At 43.4% G+C, this 20,668-nt stretch overlaps 1 protein-coding gene across 1 annotated transcript in view; it reads right to left on the reverse strand.

Moving 5' to 3' along the window:
• The window catches only part of SLC45A4 (solute carrier family 45 member 4), a 57,920-nt gene extending 37,682 nt beyond the window's left edge, over positions 1-20,238 (reverse strand). Inside the window, exon 1 of the mRNA XM_065629776.1 lies at positions 20,112-20,238. The gene's annotated coding sequence lies outside the window, so the exon portion shown is untranslated. The remainder of the gene's footprint in view (positions 1-20,111) is intronic.
• Positions 20,239-20,668: the final 430 nt, after the last annotated feature.

Raw genomic sequence — 20,668 nt, forward strand, 5'->3', positions numbered from 1 at the left:
ATCCTCCTCATGGCTACGCCACAAAAATTTATCGGTTTTCGAAATACATTAAAAATGACTCTGTAAGATGCCCATCCAACAGATTCTGTACAGATGACTCCCCCGGGATTAAGTTTGTTCTACAGATCTGCCACAGGGACAGTAGTTTCCACTGCAGATGTAGGAGCAGCTGAAAACAGACGGATACCCGGTGCAGTACAAAGCTGATTGCAGCTTCAAATTAGAACAGCAAACTACGTTTGCTAGGACAGCCTGTTTTGCTAGCAAGGCTAGTTTTGGTTTAAGGTGAGCTGCTTGCACAGGAATATCACATAAAATATGTTACCAGCTTATTATACTATAGGTTTCTCAATCACAAATACTTCCTCCAACAGCAGCAGCCTGTTCTTCCTTTTCTCTGCCCCAGGTTCCTCACTCCCACCGCTTCCTGCACAGTCTGAGTAGCAAACCAGACGGTGTAACCGATCTAGGTTGAAAACTAAGCTGAGAAAACCACAAAAAAAATCCTTTATAAAGTCAGTTTGGTTTGATGTGATCGCATGGCTGTGTGGATCCATACCAAGACAACAGGGGAAGGGAGGAAGAGGGGCGGCCAGTGTTTGGGTAGCAATACCCAATGTGAAACTGCAGCTTACGTAGTAAAAACATTGTCGGTGGATCGCTGTGGCTGCAAGGGCAAAAAGCAGACTCACCCGCCTAGCTCAAGATGCCTTCTCAGAAGGCAGAAGCAGCTCTCACAGCATGACTGGCGATCCCAACACATATTCTGCCTCCCAGGACTCACCAGACGCACAGCAGAATCCACTTGTGTAGCCAACAGGCTGCTATTTTCTCCCCAGTTGTTTTGTGGCTCTGTTACTAATTATTAGCAGCTGTTTATAGTAACAGAACTGGCCACAGGGGAAGATTCTTTGGCCCATGTCAAGGCTCAAGATGTTCAGCCACTGCAGAGGGATGAAAAGCATCTAGAAAACGTACCTGGAGTTTTTGGCTCAGCTGGACAAATCTGTGCAACTACTTTACTTGAAGTTCAGCAAAGGGGCTTTATCCTTCCGTGGTCAGATTATGTTGTTCCTTCATAAAAGCTTAGACTAAAAAAAAAAAATCCTATGAGTTTCTAGAAGCACCATCATACAAATGAGTCACGAGGCCTTCGGTTCAAAAAGGCAGCAATTACAGGCAAGTAGTTGTTTAAATTTCCATTAAGACTGCTCATATAGTTAAACGCAAACACAAAGATTTTTAGCTACTGCCTTCTCTCTATTAACCCTATCAGAGGGGGAAACTATACTCGTTCAGGAATAATTTTTAAAAAAGGCTATTATACCACATATTACTTAGCAACAGCCCCATGTGTGAGCAACATTGCTCCAGATCCTGAGAGAAAAGTTAACCTCTGATTTTAAAACAGTCTTACATTAAACTGGACTAACCTGTTTTGAATCACTAAAAGCCTGCCAAAGGAGAAAAGGTTAAGGCTGACCGGGTGCAATCAAGAACCACATTTGACATGTTGTAACATTTAATTCATCGTTCAGGTGATCAAAGGCATCGAAACACACCAGCACGCTCTACAAGAATACCATGGCTAAGCAACTCTACAATTGATACAAAACAGATTTTTAAGAAGTTCTTCTTGAAACCCCTGGAACCAGCACAGTGCTTTTGCATCATGACCTACTTTTGAGGCTACCACACCATTTAAGCCACTGAAGAAAGGTCTGGGAGGGTGGAAATCGTTCTGCATGTTGACGATTAAGATGATACGGAGCAACGCACCTCACACGGAGAAGCAGCATTTTTTCCATTCCTTGCAACGTAAACTTTGCCTGCCCTCGGGACTCTTCACACGCTGTAATCCACGTGATGCATTTACAACCTCTGCCGTGCTGTTGTTTAAGCCAGGGCATAACTCTTGAAAAATATACTCGTTTAAGAGAAGCAAATGACTCCGGCAGCTCTCCCGCTATCAAGGCTGAATGTTGGACGTACTCAACTCCCCCCAAAAAGTCCATAAAAATATACAGATATTAATCCCCCCCCTCAGAAATACAAGAGCACCGGTGCGTGCAGCTTCACTTTGAAAGGGTTGATGACTTGTTGCACCCTTTCCTCGGTATGTATACAAAATTCCAGAAATTATTAAAACTTGACATAAAGAGGATTCCAACTCCAGCCTTGCCAGTATTAAATCTGCTATACGGTGTCCTGTCTTCACCTTTCTGTAAAGCACGCTCTTGACTAGAAGCCCCCCTTGCTTTCTTGGGACCCTCTGTTCACCCAATTTCAGCTTACTCGGAAAATGACCAAGAAGAAGATTTTGGTTCATGCTGGATGATGTGGCGAAGCAGTCACAGATAGCGACCTGTGCACAACAAACTCCCCAATGGGCTTTTTTTTCTGCCCAGACAAGCAGGGGGGAATAAAAAGTTAAAGATGTCAGGTGGAAGGATGAAGGTCCTCATGATATCAGGGAGACCATCTTCATTAGGCAGCACTACTTCGTTATTCTCTATATTTTGGGGGCCAATGTCATTTCCCCAGCCTGATCATATTACTGGGAAAAAAAGATGCAGGAAACCATGAGTCTTCATGAAATTACTGAAACAATTCTAGGAAGCCATCTTTTTAAAAGGGATCCAGAATTTAATGCGAAACAGACTTTATTCAGTGGACTCGATATTATACTGTTCCCTGAAGACACAGGCTGCTACTAATATTAGATCAGGTTACATTGTTAAATCACTGCTGCTGGTGTTTTCAGTAGGAAATACTTCATTTTCTTAAACTGAGGAGGTAGCATTATCTGATTGGACTTATTTTTTGTTTTGCCGCTAGGTAAAAAACTTCATGTATGCTCCTGCTACCCTCGTGTTTATTAATACAGATATATTAAAAGGGTAAACAGTGAAGGTGGTGTGGGCATAAATAGCAAGAGAAGCCTTCCCAGATAGCAGAAAACGTAACAGCTGGTAAAAGAGGCACTAAAAAGCAGTTCCACGCTACAGCAAAGACACATACATGCCTTCTTTACAACAGCTCCAAGAAGCAGTTTCTACCCCTAAAATTAGATAACGGTTATGGACAAAATAGCAAAAAAAATATAATGACCTAGCATAAAGAACTCAAACTCATGGGGATGGAGATCAGGCCGGCGTGCAAATACGCTGTCGTGGTCCGATACTGCTGCAAATTACAACTTTGATTAAGAAAACACACTAATTTGGTTCGATAGGCACAGGCAAACTTCAGTCCGGCACAAGTGTGGCCAGAATAAGCATGCCCTCCTAAAAGTTTTTAAACCATGTCGAACGTGACAGTTATCTCCCATCAGAAGTCAATGGATTCATCCCCTCTGTCTCAATGAGGTAGGGCAGAGGAAAACAAAATTAAAGCTATCATCATCTTGATACATTACCAAGTGGATTAACTGGAACCATCTTCCCTTCCTGCAGAAGGACAAGGTCTAACCCAGTGGGGCTGGTGGTGCAAGAATCAACTTCGATATCAGTACATCGTTGCCACTAGCATTATTTTTTTTTTGCAAGTTCTTTCATCAAGGCTGCTCTCCTGATTGCACAGTGTGGGAAATGAAGTTTACCAGCACAACCGTTTGCAAATTACTCTCCAGAATGAGCAATGCTTTCTATAATAGGTTGAGACTTAGTGTTTTGCATGAATATTCATCCCTAAAAAAAAAAATAGTCAATCCAGGACTGATTACTTTATATACGCAAAATTAGATATTCCTTGCAGATGTTACCGTACCTACACTAAAAGTGCAATACTTTGTTTTCACGTACTGGCATTTGAACTAATTATATTCACTGCTCTGAAAATTTGCAGGCTGGTTTCTTCAGGCTGTAAACGCTTAAGAAACCCAAATACTGCCAGAATATGTATTAGACAATTACAGAAGTAATTCAATAGATCAAGACAAAAAAAGAGCACAGCATAGATCTTCATGAGCTGACTTCCTTTAGCATATCATTAAAGTCTGCAAAGTCTAATTCATTGGAATTATCTCCAGTTACCAGTCCCTAAACGCATTAAGATCATTCAATCTCAGGAAAACGCTGTTAAATTAAGATTTTGAAAGCATCCACAGAATTTTGTTCACCCTCCGAAGACGGAGAAGTTGGGGTTTGGCTGGATTTTACTAATTCTGAGGAAATCATTACTCCTTCAGAGGAAAACAAAAGCGAGGCAGAAGAGGGTTTCTCACATTTCGGCTTCTCCGAAGGGTTCGTAAACAGCTAGATATAACTGCTTATATTACATTACACTAAATATTCTCATTTTCCCTTCTTTGAGTGAACTGACAGATCAAACTGGCAGAGATCCCTTCCCTTCCACTAACAAAGAGCTATAGGTTAGAGCAGCAGATTTATGGTAAACATCTTCAGTGTCTCCCTGCTCTGGTTTTCAGGCCTGTCCCAAGCATGACAGACGCATTTATGTTCATGAAATACGGCTATTTGATTTACATTCTCAATTATTTAAATAAACATTGGAACTGACCTAGCTGTGATGCACACCCTATATATTTTAAGAAAGTTAGAGAACCAAAGTTAAGGATCTCCTTGTAACACCAGTAATTAATAAAATTAATAAATATTAAATAATACCAGAGGAATACTGTTTAGCCAATAATACGGATAAATCAGTGCCTACAAGGGTGGCATCACCACACTGATTTCAGATCTACAGCATTTACAAACAATACAGTAAGAACTTCCACAAATGGTACTTCAAGCAAAGTAGGCAAAACATACCCTTTAAAATTTACACTTTCTAAGAGAAACAAATGCAGGTAACGGACACCACTTAGGCCAACACAGTGTATTTACAAACCATCCATTTTAGAAAATTTTAGTGCAAGTAATATGATTTAGACAGCTGGTTTATAAGAAAGCTGGTGGTCACATTTAAGAGCAGCTTGATGAATACATATTTTGATTCTGGGCTAGGAACTAATGCTATTTTAGTAATGTGTTTTGCCAAGCTGCAACCCTGTTAGAACTGGCAGGATAAGATATTTACTGACACAGACGCTGAAATAATAAGAGGCTGCAAGTGCGTGGCAGTTGGGACTTGAAACAGAAAGACCCGCTAGCAGGGAAATATTTAAAGGACACAGACCTCTCCCATTTGTGACTTTGTCGAACTATGAAACACTTGGCAAAGTCTTGTCAGAATTTGGCATTTTTACCTAAGTTGGGAATGACTGTCAGACACTATTCTCTTGTAGGATGCACAAGCTCCAGCACCCATGCTATTTCACCACTGGTTTGCCTTACGAACTATTATCCTCCCCAAAAAACCCAGCACATGCTATTTGAAAAGCATCTAGTCTCCCACAAACATTTGCTGTTGGAGGTTTCTAGCAGATATGCAGCCTTACGTCACCTAAAACATCCTCAGAGAATCAATCGTACATGTACAAATCATTTTCTCTTGAATGTTCATAAGGAAAAAAAATATTGTTAAAATAGTTTCTACCGGACTAGGTAAGGTTTTTCTAGTAGGAGGAGAGTTGCTTCGCTTAAAAATGGTATTTAAGGTCAACGAATCATAGCCAACATTTACTTAGTTGAAAGGTTGAAAGTGATTGCACTTGAGTCATATTCTAGACACAGGATTGCTGGCATAAGGAATGTGGTAGCGAGAAGTTCAGCCTATACAAACACAATCGTTTAGAAAGCAAAGCTAATCTAGTGGTTGCCTCTTTATGCACAGCTAATTGCATACCAGCAAGAGAACCTTTCGAGATTGTTCTCAGAGGCAGAATGAATTTGTGGTCAGATAGTATCACAGGTATTTCTGTAGGTAGGTAAAGCTGCTTTAATACTTGAAGGCACTGAATGCTGCATGAGAAGAGCAGGACAATAAGATAAACGCCAGAATTTCAGTACACAGAGTCGCATGGTACTCAAGTGCAGCAGCTGAGTTAGCAGGTTATGCTGTTAAGCATCTAATATCCTCAGAAAGGCATCAGATCCTCTTCTCAGCAGCGCATTCACTAGAGTCTGTGAACAAGCAACCATTTTTCTCCTCCTTTTATCGTGGATCGGTCCCGAAGTCTCAAGCCAAGTGGAAAATTCAGTTCAGAGACAGGAACCGAAGTAGCAACCTGAGTACCTGGCAAAATAGGTTGGGTTTTGTGCCTGTATTGTTTTAAGATACACCGAAATACAAATGCAGTTAGTGTAAGCCATCTTCAGAGGAAGGAAAAGGGACTCCGTAGTCTATATGAGTATACTTTCAATGTAAATAACAGCTACAAGTTAAATTCAGGACCCCAGAACTGATCATGTGTATATAGATGAAGACTTTGAGTATCTCCTTCATATTTTTAAGATGCATATTAAGTAGAACTTGGAGAGTAGCAAGTGAAGTTTGTTCAGAGTGTTCATTTGAAGGATCAACAGGAACAGTGTCTTGCTTAATAAGTCTTTCTGATTAGTCTAACATACATCTAATAATAACGTCATTACGGGATCTCCTGTCTCAGAGGCAGTACAGCTATTCACGGAACATACCAGAGGAAGAATCGACCAAAATGAGAGCTGATCAATGAACCTTTCAACAGTTTGTCAGGAGCCTTCTCTAAACTACTGGACTGTTCTTGAGTAATATCACACAGCAATAGTACAGGCTTCGTGAAGATAGTTAAATAGATCTCCATTCGTGTTCTGTCATCCACACACCTTCATTAACCTTAAAATTTATGGTTGCACCACTGACTGTTCCTCATCTTGCTCCACTCACATTCAGTCCAGCTTCATCTCTGCTGCTCTGGTAAAAGAAATACTGGTACAACACCTTTAGCCTCTACTCTTTGCTCTGGTTTAATCTTCGTGGTTTAGCAGAAGTTGTTGAGAATGGGCACTTCACAAGCTAGGGCATTCAGCTCTTTGCTTTAAGCTTTCGTTGTTTTCTGTTATCTGATCCTAAAAGGATAATGTATACAGAGGCTCCTCACCACTCCCCTCAAAAGCTGAGCCTGACCTTACAGTATTCTAGATGTCACACTTCCAGCTCCCTCATCTGTCACTCCTGATCAACTCTTGACAGCTTTTACTTGCCATAATATACTACTAATTTATCCATTTTCAAAACCGACTTGATGTTCGTCTTCCAGGACATGACGACAGCTGCCCACAGCAGCGACCCAAGCAAGGAGCATTATGAATTGCATACAGAGGTCAAAGTATGATGTGAACACGCATACATCTGACTGAAGCTGTTAGGTGATTTTGACTGGACAAATCTCAGAAAGGGATTCTTTATTTCTGTGGTGGACAAGAAAACACAGGCTTACACCTGTGGGGGAAAACAGGAGGACAGTCATAATTCCTACAAAGGGATGAGTTCGAGTTGCAAAATGAAGGTACTTGAAGGAGTACTGCATAACACTACCTAATCTCTTCTTTTCAAAAGAGGTTTAGGTCTCCAATACTATTTCTTTAAATAACCGTTCCACTTTTAACTGAATACTTTCTCTTATCAGTTTATTCTGGTACAAGATAGCAGCTTGGCTTCCAAGCCAGTTCCCATGAAGATAGTTAACACTTGCAGGATTCCTTCCTCTAATATCAGAACCGGCTAAATCCATCTATCACACATGGAGTTGACAAGGGACAGCACATTTGCCCCTAAATTATTTCACTGCTTTGGGCTGGTTCCCTCACTGTTTGCAAGATGTTTATAGGCAACAGTTCGTTGGAATTAACTTGCCATTCAGCCTAAGGAACAACTTTCCCCTGTACCTGTCCAAGTCCTTGCTTTGGTACTTGATGAGCAGACAAAAAGTTGTTACCTTGATACAGGAGTATCTATTAGTCCTAAGTATATGAAGTGTTATACCTGCTTAAAATATATGGCTATTAAGAGCAGGGAAACAAAATATCAAGTGCCCTATAGTGAAGGCCTGAAAACCCTTAATGAAACCACCACAGAACTGGGTAGGACACTCAGATGCACTTGGAGAACATTACACCAATTTCCACATCTTTTGCAGCAAAGAGTAGCTGACTCTGAACCAGTATTTTTAAGTAGCTTTTTGGGAGTTCTCATGTTGGTTCAGAAGCATCACTGCTTCATTCACTGAGAGTAGGTTTACTGAACAGAGGGCTACAAAGACAGCAAAGGATAGTGAAATTAAAACATAAACTGGAAATGTTTATTCAAACATTGTTCCCGCTAGCATGGTTAACTGGAGAAGGGATTACACATTTTCCAGGAAGACTTGTAGATCGTAGCAGAGAAGCAAAACCCAGGTCAGGCTCCCGTTGAAAGTCCATGTTCTTACTTTTGTCCTAGTGTTATAATAAAGGTGAAGATCACCTCAAATGACTCTTCTTAAAGCCTGACAGTAGGTTTCAAATGTAAAAAGCTGTTTAAGGAACACAAAGTGATCTCTCCAGAGCCCTTAAGGTGAAAAATGTCATCGTTGTTGAAGCTTATTTGAATGAAAAATCATAGCTTGCCCTTCTGGGCTCTTATTTTGGTGGCCATGCTTAGTCATTTTACCTTTCAACTTAAAGTACCACCTTATGCAATAAACTAATGTGTTTACTGTTCGAACAATCACCTGCCAGATTTTTGAAGAAATAAGATTTGAAGAAATAAGGTCCCTTCTAACTCAGGAGATTCTATGATTCAAGCAATGCACAGTTAAGCATAAAACCTAAAACATTTAAGGATATATTAAGAGCCTAAATAGAATTGAAGTTTCTTAATGTTGTTTTGTGTAGTGCCCAAAATTTAACAGACAAAACAGGGGCACCACATCTGTTAATCTCATCTGAGCGAACTGCATTTATTATCCGGTAACAGTTCTAAGTTTTTGTTCTTCCAGTAGAAAATTCCTAAGTCAGACAGATTTCCTCTATAAAAATATTTCTTAAAAAAAAAAATAGCCAGACTTTTGACCCATGAACTTATCTGGAGACATACAGATCACTATATAGCAACACATAGTCCAAAAGGTTACTTCTGTTGTTTTAAATCTTTAAGTACCTTTTGGGTTTAAAATAAATTTCTAAGTTGCAATTCTACATTTAAACAGCCATGATGTGACATCCTTCACTTACACTCCCATTTTCAGTCAAGCAGAGTTTAAGATAATTTAATTGGGGTCGAGAGAGGGTAAAAAATTATTGGTTTACCAGGAAAAAATAAATTCTGCAGGAAAATAATTAATGCAATGTCTGCAAAGTTATTCCTACTTACACAAGTTGGACCACAGATAAAAACAAGCTTTTGGCTTGGAAAACTTTCTCAGCTCACCTTCCTTTGAGGACTCAGCATGTCCTTGTCTCACCACTCATTGTACATGAAGTCTAGAGAAACAGGACGAATATAAAAATGTGCAACTATATCCTGTATTCTCCTTGATGAAAGAATACTTGTCCTGTAACCATCAGCTTCAACCAGGCTTAAACCTTTGCTGGCATGAAGGCCAAAACTCTGCAAATACACAAGCCTTCAAAACATGGAACTGGAAGTAGCATACGCACAACTCCCAGGTTTGGTATGAAATGAAATTCCTACTGAAGAATAGTGCAAAACATATTCCAGTTTACTTTAGGACAGGAATGGGGAAACATACGCAGCCATCTGGGTAGGATCAAGAGTGACTTGATCCCATATTTCTTTGCTGAATGGAAAATAAACTGAACACACACACACACACCTTCTCACATGCTTTTTATTAAACACTTCCTACCATTTGCTGCAATTAAGTTGATTTCAGAAGTGTTGGCAGTCATACACTGAAATCCATCCTCCAAATCCCAGTAGATCACGAACAGTGACACTTGTCTGTCACTTTGGATACATCTGCCATACACCATAAATTAAACTGTGCACTTGATGAGAAAAGCCACCCAGACTTCCAGGCTTTACCTGCCTAATCTGCAGTTTAAGTCTGTGTCTAACCTTCTACTTCAGAGTCCGGGGAATGTAGACCTGACATTAAACTACAAGCCCAGATAGAAACAACTTGTGATGTATTCGGTCATGTAAGCCTCCTATATTTTCTTGTAAGCGTGACAGCATTATTACAAGCCTAAACCCTTTCAGATGCAAAAAGACATTTGCATAGCTTTAGTCTTACCTGCTCACAACAAACAACTTAGAGATACAGTTTGTTCTGAGTGGCTAACACCTTAATAAAGGAAAGTTCTGGGCCCTTGCTTGCTTTGTCAGACACAGAGCTGAGAAGTTTCTAGACTGGGCTTCCTGGTTTGCTCTCCAATATTTAAAAAGTTCCTTCAGTGAAAGCCAAGAATTGGCCAGCACTCTTATTATTTGAAAAGATATCACTATTACCCAGACAATTAAAAAGGAAGTTATTTAATCCCTGCATCAACAGTGAGCAAGAAAATGAAGCATAACAGCACTAGCATAACACCACCAGATAAGAATCAGAAAGGATGCTGGCCTGTCATAGAAGGAACTCATTTTTATTTAATACTTGGTCACTGGCAGGCTTCCACTCATTTTCCAAGTTACAGGTAGATGCAATGTTAGTGAACTGAACGCTCTTACTGGAGATAACATGTTGCTTTCATTGTGCAAGATAGACAGTATACTGCATGGGGAAGATGTTATAACACAGAAAAGTATTTAAACACATCAGCATTAGACTTTGCCCTTATTAGACAATATACCCTTAGTATTAAACCTTAGGGAACTATTACACTGCTCCTAGAACAGCTCTCTAGTTCAGACTTTTGTTTCAAATTCAAAGCAATTTTACCAAGAATGCTTGAAGCACAGAGCTGCACCTGCTTGTCCCATTTCCTAGAGGCAAGATCTCCAAATCATTTGGAATGCAGCAATTTTGAAGTCTTATTCCCTACTCAAAATTTGTCTTTTGTGAGCTGCGGTGTATATATTCAGTGTTAATACAGTAATTGCTATGGAGGGATTTAAAGCTTTCTCTAGTAGGGATGTCTGCCCATGGGCCACTTACCAGCCTGTGGTTTTATCTGTTGAAAGCTTCTAAAACTTCAAATATCAGTGAAGGTCATCAGGGACATAATTACTAAGTTCCCAGTAGGCAGAATGAGGTGGTGATCCACAATCAAGGAAACTTAATTGCAGGATCTTTCAAGGAACTTAAGATATTTAGAAATACCTACACACACTCCTTACACAGCCACCCAGACAGTGAGTCTGTTGACCAAAAGCTTCTGAAAGAGGCTGAAGTTAAGGGAACAGTGTAGCTATTATTGTCCCTATGATAAATTCCGGCATTCATTACAACCAGTTATTCAGTAACCAGCCTTAACACAGAACTGGAACTGATCTCTTGGAAAGAGCATTAATTTATGAGTGTGGTTAATGAGGAAAAGAAAGCTGTTACATACAGCTCAGGGAAATACTGTGCCATGTTGGGCTGCTGGATGAGTTGAAGTTTGTAGCCTGATGAACATGTACATTTAGCAGTTTGCAGTTATTGAGCAATTTTTTATTTGTGTAAGTATCTTTCCATGCTTGTGCAGATATAGGAAGATGCAAAGAAATCTGTTCAAGGAGTACAGAGCCAAATTTATACCAATGATCCCTGAGACTCATTAGGTTTTACATAGTGATATTAATTAGATCCAGCCACGAACAGGCTAAGAATAGCCTGAGACATAGTAAGGATCTATCTTAAGTCATCACACCAAAGACTTTGACTTGCCCATAAGTATATCCTACTGTTCCAAACCAGTAAAAGTATTATTAACAATTAAATATCAAGCCTACTAGATGAACAGGCATCAATGGAAAATGCTAGCACAAGATTCACTGGATGGGAACCCAAACCCTTTTATGTACAGCTACTATACAGTGGAAAGGCCACAGTAGCTATGCTTTTATTGAGCACTCCAGTCCAGCTCATAGGATACAAAGAAGATTAGAGATCCCACTAGTACTATAAGGCCAAAAGGTTTATTATTTTCAAAGAGCATCCTGAGTTGTCATGCAAGCTATCCCAGAGTGACGATCTGGAAGAGAACACATCTTATCTGGTTCAACGCCATTTTGGCAGTGGGCTGAGAGATCTACTGACCACGCATCTGCATATTGAGAGTTTGGAACAGATAGTACAGAAGATGACAAATTGGAACAGTGATTTGAAAGCAAGGTGGCAGAAAAAGCTCCAACTCTAAAGCCAGTGATGGCTGTAGAAACATGAAGGGTACAGGTAATTGTCAAGTCACTCCCCTTTTCAGCCCACTGAAGGAGCAAAATTTGACTTTGAGGCTGTGACAACCAATGTGAATGGTGGCTGGAGCTACAGACGTGCTACAGTGCTGCAAACAATCAGGATAACTCCCACACTGAGACATGTAAGCCTTTTCCGTCTCTACAAAGTTAGAAGCAGAACAAGAGCCAAGAAAAAGAACAAGAACAAACCTCCATCATGAGCTGATTCCCCCAGATACATTTCAGACAGCAAACAGGACATGTGCTCTAGATGTGTTAGTGTTAAAGCAAGTTGTGCATTTGTTTTGGGTTATTTTTTTGAACTCTTGGGACTTAGCTGGCCAACCACACTACTCTAAGGAGCAATAGTTCAGACTGTCAAATCGCTCCTCTGGGAGTACCCAGAGCCAGACTGCACAGGCCACTTTGCTTGCTCAGATATTCCCCTTGTAAAATGGAAGGAGTATTTTTGCCCTGCACCTTTTCCCTCCCCACAAAAAAAAAAAAAAAAATCCTGAAGCTCTTGTTACCAAGCAGCGAAAAAATCCAGCATCAACACTATAATAGTTGATTCCTGTTCTTCCTATTTGTACTCCCACATGATTGATAAGCAATTTTTAGGTTACACAGCGCTCAGAATAAGTGTAGTCTGGAAGACCACTTGCTGCATGTAAGTGATGATAGAAAATTAAGTGGCAAAGAAATCTGACTGTTCCGTAGTCATCGCTTGTTGTGTTAAGCCACTGGTTTCTGGATGTGGTCCAGGAAGATGGATCATATATTCAAGGACAGAATAAAGATGATAAGAGTGACATGCAGTTGTGCTTTTACAAAAGAACACTTTGGGTTCAGCCTCCAGTTAGATCATTTATTTATCTGGCACCAAAGGGTGATAATGGCTTGTTTTCAAGTCTCCAAAATAAATGAACTATGCTGCATGCAGAAGTAGTCCAGGCCAGCCAGCAGAGGATAGAAAATATGCAGGGTCAGCATAACACTGGTTTCAATTTCAGTTACAAAAACATTAGAGCTCTCATTTAAAACAAGATGAGGAAACTAAGTTCCCTCTCCACTCTACTAAAAGCAACAGCCTTGCTCTCCCCTGAACGTCAATAAAATCCACCTCAGATATAGTTTAGCAAAACAATTTGGGGGTAATGCTTTCCTGCTGCTGTTTACACGTCAAGATTTTTAAAAGCATCTTCAGTCTATTCCTTAGGGCTCTTTGTTTACCTTCTACCCTTTTATACCATCAGAAAAGTATAGCAGCTATTGACTGACAATTTCAGTCTTGTAAGGAAAGTAGGTCTTGGTCCACTCCTGGAACACCTCGGGTCCCCAGATTAGTCAGTCTTCATATAACACTGCAAAATAAATGGCAAGTCAAACCTAAAGTGTCCAGCCAGCCAGGTGTTCTAAAGCTAAAGAGACCAGTTTAATAGCCTATATACTTCATAGATGGGAGTCCTGGAGAGCAAGCCTTAAAATCCAGTTAGAGCTGGAGAAGAGTTTTATTAGTTTTCCATGTTGTAGAGACCAAGTTCTCATCATCTATATATTGAGATTCACGTTCAAGCGGACTATGAGCAAAACCAAGGTCAGAAGCAGCTCCTAAGCCAAACCAAATCGTTACCCAACAAAAGCCTTATGTCCTGATGCTTGCCAGAGTCACTTGCCAAGAGTAAGTTTGATGAGAAAGCTGGCTACTTCTTCCAAGTTGTTTTAATGCAATATGCCAGCTGCTGTCTAAATGGCTTTACAGCACTTGTTGGAAATACCAGCACTAAGGGGCTTTAGTTAAGCTACCATGTGCCAGGTTCCCTAAGATGGCAGTTCACAGCACACAAACCACTCTAACTCAGACACTGTGGAGCTCCGAATGCCCTGCTGAGATGCCTAAAGTTCAGCTTAAACTTGAGGCAAATTCAGTCTCCAGCAACTCTATCAGGTCTCGATTTAATAGTATGAACTCAGCTCTTTTTCATGCAGAGTATCTTATTCCACTCTGAAAGGAGTGAACTGTGATACACAAGCATAACAGAATAACCAGTTTACTCAAGACAGCAATAACTATTCAGCATAAGGATTCAAGAGACCCTTTAGTCCCAGCTGGAGGATACAAGATCCTTTACCGCTGTAAATTTTGGGTGGTTACTCTGAGTAGGGCTGTGACCCAAATGCAAGATGTGTGGGTTACTGATAAGCTGCTGACCTTAAAACAGTCACCTGACGAGCAGCAGCTTACTGAAAGCATGTAAAGTCTTTAGTCCACAGCACATAGCTCCACAGTTTAAGTGTCTGCTCCCAGGCTTGGTTTTTGGGCTGCCCAGGATCTCCTGTCTGGAAGGTGACTCTCAAACTGAAACACCAGCTCTGTGTCAAGCTACACACACAGCATCACTCACCCTGACAGCAGGCATTCTGCTTCAACTGCCTGGCAACCGGATTTGCCAAAATAATTTGTATTTTCTGCTTCTGTATGGTGACTTCAACACACAGCTCTGCTAGAAATATGATTGGACTTGTTAAAGCAGTTACTGAGCAGGTGTAATGCTCTGCTTAGGAAAAGCATTCCAGTGTTTCAGACACTCACAACAGTTTAGCACCAGTGTATGAAGCCAAGTGACAAGCATTGCGCTCTGTATTCCCCAAGTTAACCACCCTGCTGAAAGGAAGCTGTTTAGTAGGGCTGCAAGTTGAAGGACCAGGAGCTCTAACAGAATAGTTAGCAAATCAGTTAAGCCTTCTTTAATGGAAAGAACTGCACACAGGGTTATGCCACTTGTCAGCGCAGTTTTGATGAATCTTACGCCTACAGCTGGAATATGTCACAGCCTGGGACCTTGCAAGTATTGCAAGTAAAGGGGAGTGACACTTGCAAAACCCAAACGCAGCACAAAATAGTTCATGTTACCAGTTACTCTGCAAGCTGCTAAAGCTTCCCCCTCCACTACGCGACAGCCTCATCACTTCCATAGCAGCTCCCCTGGCAGATCAACTGGAAAGCCCCATTTCAACTCTAGTAGCTTTGCTTTTACACTGACCCCCACATTAAAGTCAGTCTGAAGCAAAAGTGAAGCCTGTTTTTTAACTCAAGCATGACACCACCACACATGCACTGTTGCTCAACATACACTGCTCAATCATTTGGTGCAAGTATTTCAGGGCAGCTTCTGCTGTTAGGAGTAACAGCAGAGGTACAGACTGCTAGTTCAGCTCAAAAAGAATTGCCGGCTGCAGCTTCTGTGATGGGCAGTGAGAAAGGATTTCACTGTTTTTGCCTAACGTGCAAATAGAGGTGCCCACATACAGCGGGTGAAACTGGGTACCTGCTTGAGGAATTGAAGCTTGAAGGTAAGAACAGCAGAATACCACAGGCAGAGTTTACAGATTACACTAGACAAGATCAAATGCTACTGGGAAAGGGAACTATTTATTGCTTAAATCAGTGTCTGCTCAAAGTACAGAAGTGTTACATGCAACTGTATTCACAACCACAGACATTATCCAGCAGCTTGTGGGTCATTTCAGCCATCAGCTTCCTACCTGGGCATTTTTAAGATGCCTCTCAAACCTTAAGTATCTTTTCTAAGCTACTCTCAGTTGGCAAAACATTCTGACTTCAAGAAGTTGGTTTTTTTTCCAGACATTAAATGCAGTTTCACTGGTGAAATACTCTGCAGATACCATCCAATGTTAGTATTCTCAAAGCTTTTAGAAACGATCCGTTTAAAACAAGTTTATACAGCAACAGAGGCAGAGTCCACACATTCCAGCCTTGGCACACAAGCAGAGCAATATTAACTTATCAAGAGCTAACTTTCCAGCTGTCAGTGAATCCAGGACTGGAGCGAGTTTAAAGGTAATCAATTAACCTCTGAGGTCACAGCCTTGTGAGATGGCTCCAAATTCAGCCTGCTTCCTCTAAGCTGCTCAGAGCCTGTATTTCCCCATGGCAGAATAAAGGCAGTTGCTTCAGAAAGCCCCTCAATTAGGCTACACATTTGCTTCAGTGTGAAAAATTAAGGTGACATGTACTTAGACCTACATGTATTGTTTCGGTCGGAGTTACACCATGCATTGTTGGAAGCCATGTAAATATTCCCCTTGTGTTGCCACACTGAAAAGACACATTAAGAACATCGTATTTCATAAATTTTGTCATGGCATGACACAGAAGGAGCAGCAAGTTCACCAGCTATGTCAGTCTTCTAGCCACCTTCTCACCACTAATGAAGGACACCTCCAGCAGAAGACATCCTCCCTTAGCTTAAGGCAGTACAACCCAAGTGTATTTAAAACAGACAGAACTGCTAAGATACATTTTAACTTTGAGGGAGAGGATTACTTTCAATTGCAAGCAGCCCTCACAGCATCCAAACAAGATCATGTCAGCAGATACTGCTCATTCCTTTCGCAAACTCCCAGGGAGCAGCAGGTTCCCGCAGGAATTAACACACATTACACAAGAGAGTTATCTATAGAACTATACGTTTTCAATTTTACTGAAGATGCCTCAGTCAAACAATTAAGTGCAAGAACTGCTATAATTTACTTGCTCAGAGGCACGAGCCAACACATGTAAACTGGCCTCTAATATTACAAATCCCCAACCAAAATAGAAGCCATTCCACTGATCCCATCCATTACATCATGGAAACTGTTATTTTGTCATGAAAACTCCCTTAAATACCCAATTTAATCTCATTAGTACAGGAATGAAGCTCTCACTTCCAAGATAGCAGCTGCCACTACCTTTGACAGACACAGGAACTCATTGATGTTTTCAGATGCCTCGGAGACCACGGGATGCAGTTTTAGGAGATTAAGGTAGTGTCAGCTTTTCAAATTTACAGCTAAAAGTACCTCTGGAAGCATTTATAGCATATTTGTATTATAGAATGTCAGCTAAATGCCTTAATCTTTTGTCTGAAACCCCTTTCCTTATTTAGGAAAGGAAAAATGAGGCCTGTTGAATATTTCATCAATCCGGTATAGTCATCAAAATGAAACAAATGAGGAAGACCTTATCGTCTGCAATATTGGTGTGAGGGAAGAAGGCATGCACAAATTATGTTGCTGCAATCACATCAGCAACCACTTCTGCTAGATAGGTACAAAACCCCCTGACTTCTGGAGGGAGAGGGTGGGCAGAAAGTATATACCAGTTTGCTTTCTTTGAGCTCAAGCACCTGCTCAAGCCATATTTCATTAAATATTTTATAGTAGGGTCTGATTGAGGCAGTGGAACATGACACAGATCATACTGGAGAGGTTTTTCCACAGCAGTAGGGATACACGCTATAACAGCGCATTTTCTTCTCAGGAATCCTCATAACACTGCAGTTACCTGTACTCTGCACTTCCAGTGCTGCCGATCCCTATGGGTCCACATCTTGTGCCATCTCTCCTTCCCTGAAGGAGAAATCGCCTCCTCTGTCCAACATCCTGCAATATCTTTCCTGTCCTTTCCCATTTGTAATTCGCTGCATTAGCCAAGCTCTAACAACATTGATTCACTCAATGCACCCAGTGCCAAGTCAGAGCCTTTGGCCACATCTTTCCCTCCACTCCTTTTTTGCCCTCTATACACACCAGAGACCAGTCACTACAACAGAAAAGTGCCCCACAGGGAGAGTATTTTTCAAGGTCAAACAGCTTCAGCACCTGCTAAAGGTACTAAAAAAGGGGCACCTTAGGGCTGCACATCACTGATAATATTATCTTAAGGAAAACTGCAGCTTTCATGGGAGGTTTAAGAATTAAGTGCTAAGAAATTTCTTCCCCCAGTCCTCTCCCATCATCATATCAGACTAGGTGAGGCCAGACTCAACTGTTTTATGGTAAAGCACTGAGATCAGGTTACAGATTAAGTGTGGAATTATTCAAATGGCAGACTAGTGAAGTTTAACAGTCTGAAAAGCAACGTGCCTTTTCATCTTTAGTCCCTTTGTCAAGCCCTCTTCCAGCAGACTCACCACCCATTATAATCCCAAAGCAGCACTTGGCCACCTTCTCATCCCATTTTCACCTCATTAGGACTATCCCAGACACCCTAATTGAGCCTCTCCAACCTCACCTTACTCATCCTACCATTCATTCCTCATCTCTTCCCAGCCTCTGCAGCTCCAAATCTCCTTTGGCCCAAGCCCTCACCATGGAGCTCAACCCTTTCCAACTTCCACCACTGCAGCCCCATGTCCCCTCATCTCACTCTCCTAATTTCTGATCCCTCTCCCTCCTCTGCAGACTCACATCTCTCTCACCCTAAAGCTCCTCAGCCCCTTCCCATCTTTACAGCTCTGCACACCCCTTAGCCCAAAGCTCCTCATCCCTTTCTCACCTCTCCAGCCCCATAACTCCTTCACCCAAAAGCATTTCAGCCCTTCCTCACCTTCAGTCTCACCCACATCTCCCCAACCTTTCCTTACCTCCACCAGCCCCTCACCCCAAACTCTTCCCCACCTTCACCCCAAACCCTCATCTCCCTCACTGCAAACCCTTCCTCACCTTCACCCCAAACTCTTCCCCATCTTCACCAACCCCTCGTCACCTTCACCCCAAACTCTTCCTCACCTTCACCAGCCCCTCATCCCCCCCACACCAAACCGTTCCTCACCTTCACCAGCCCCTCATCCCAAACCCTTCCTCACCTTCACCCCAAACCCTTCCCCACCCTCTCTTCTCCCTCACCCCAAATCCTTCCCCATCTTCACCAGCCCCTCATCTCCCCATCCAAGCCCTTCCTCACCCTTCCCCTAAAACCCTTCCCACCCCAAGCTCTTCCTCACCAGCCTCACCTCCCCCTCACCCCAAACCCTTCCACACCTTCACCAGCCCCTCATCTCCCCTATCCAAGCCCTTCCGCACCCTTCCCCCAAATCCTCTCCCACCCCAAGCTCTTCCTCACCAGCCCCTCATCCCTCTCACCCCAACCCTTCCTCACCTTCACCAGCCCCTCACTCCAAACCCTCCCCCACCCCAAATCCTTCCCCATCTTCACGAGCCCCTCATCTCCCCCATCCAAGCCCTTCCTCACCCTTCCCCCAAATCCTCTCCCACCTCAAGCTCTTCCTCACCAAACCCCTCCTCCCCCTCACCCCAAACCCTTCCACATGTTCGCCCACCCCTCGTCTCCCTCATCCCAAACCCTTCCTCACCTCCATCAACCTCTCTTCTCCCTCACTCCAAACCCTTCCCCACCACCTCATTCCCTCACCCCAAACCCTTCCTCACCTTCACCATTCCCTCACCTCCCCATGCAAACCCTTCCTCACCCTTCCCCCAAATCCTCTCCCACCCCAAGCTCTTCCTCACCAGCCCCTCATCCTCCTCACCCCAACCCTTCCTCACCTTCACCCCAAACTCTTCCTCACCTTCACCAGTCCCTCATCCCAAGCCCTTCCCCACCACCTCATTCCCTCACCCCAAACCCTTCCTCACCTTCACCAGCCCCTCATCTCCCCATCCAAGCCCTTCCTCACCCTTCCCGTAAAATCTCTCCCACCCCAAGCTCTTCCTCACCAAACCCCTCATCTCCTTCACCCCAAACCCTTCCTCACCTTCACCTGCCCCTCTTCTCCCTCACTCCAAACCCTTCCCCACCGCCTCATCTCCTTCAACCCAAACCCTTCCTCACCTTCACCAGCCCCTCATCTCCCCTATCCAAGCCCTTCCTCACCCTTCCCCTAAAATCTCTCCCACCCCAAGCTCTTCCTCACCAGCCCCTCCTCCTCCTCACCCCAAACCCTTCCTCACCTTCACCCCAAACCCTTCCTCACCCCCACCAGCCCCTCATCCCCCTCACCCCACAGGTCCCCAGCCGCTCCTTGCCTCCCCACCCCCCTCCTCTCTCCACACAGCCCAACCGCCCCCCGAGGCCCCTCACCCGCCGCCCGCCTTACCTGCCCCCGGGTCTCCCCCTGCACCCGGGACCTGCTCCGTGCGGCGGGCGGGGGGAGGCGGCGGTGCCGGCGGGGAGGGTGGGGGGGGAGGAGGGAGGAGCGAAGTCACTCACGGCGGCACGAGCGCGGCGGGCGACACCGGCACCAGCGGCCGCTTTATACCGGGCTCCTCGGAAACCGTCTCCCGCTTCCGCTTCCGCCCCCTCCCCGCGCCGGGGGTCATGAATATTCAGCGAGGGGGCGTGGCTCCGGGGGAGGTGGGGGGAGGCGGCGGGCGGGGGGCGTTGCCAGGGCGACAGGCGGGCGGGCTACGGGGCTGCCCGCGGCTCGGCCCAGGGGCGGGGGGCGACCGCACCTGAGGGGAGCGGGGGGCGGGACACGGGGGGACAGGTGTAGCGGCCCATCCCGCTGCTCGGGGGGAAGGACGAGCGCTTCGGCGCTTTCCCAAGGCCGAAGAGGGGTTCCTGTGTGTAAAGGGAGATCAGCGTAAGCCCAGTATACGCTGGGGAACGAGCTGTCAGAGAGCAGTGTAGTGGAAAGGGAGCTGGGGGTCCTGG

Source organism: Caloenas nicobarica, chromosome 2 (genome assembly GCF_036013445.1).
Source record: "Caloenas nicobarica isolate bCalNic1 chromosome 2, bCalNic1.hap1, whole genome shotgun sequence".
Taxonomy (NCBI): Eukaryota; Metazoa; Chordata; class Aves; order Columbiformes; family Columbidae; genus Caloenas; species Caloenas nicobarica.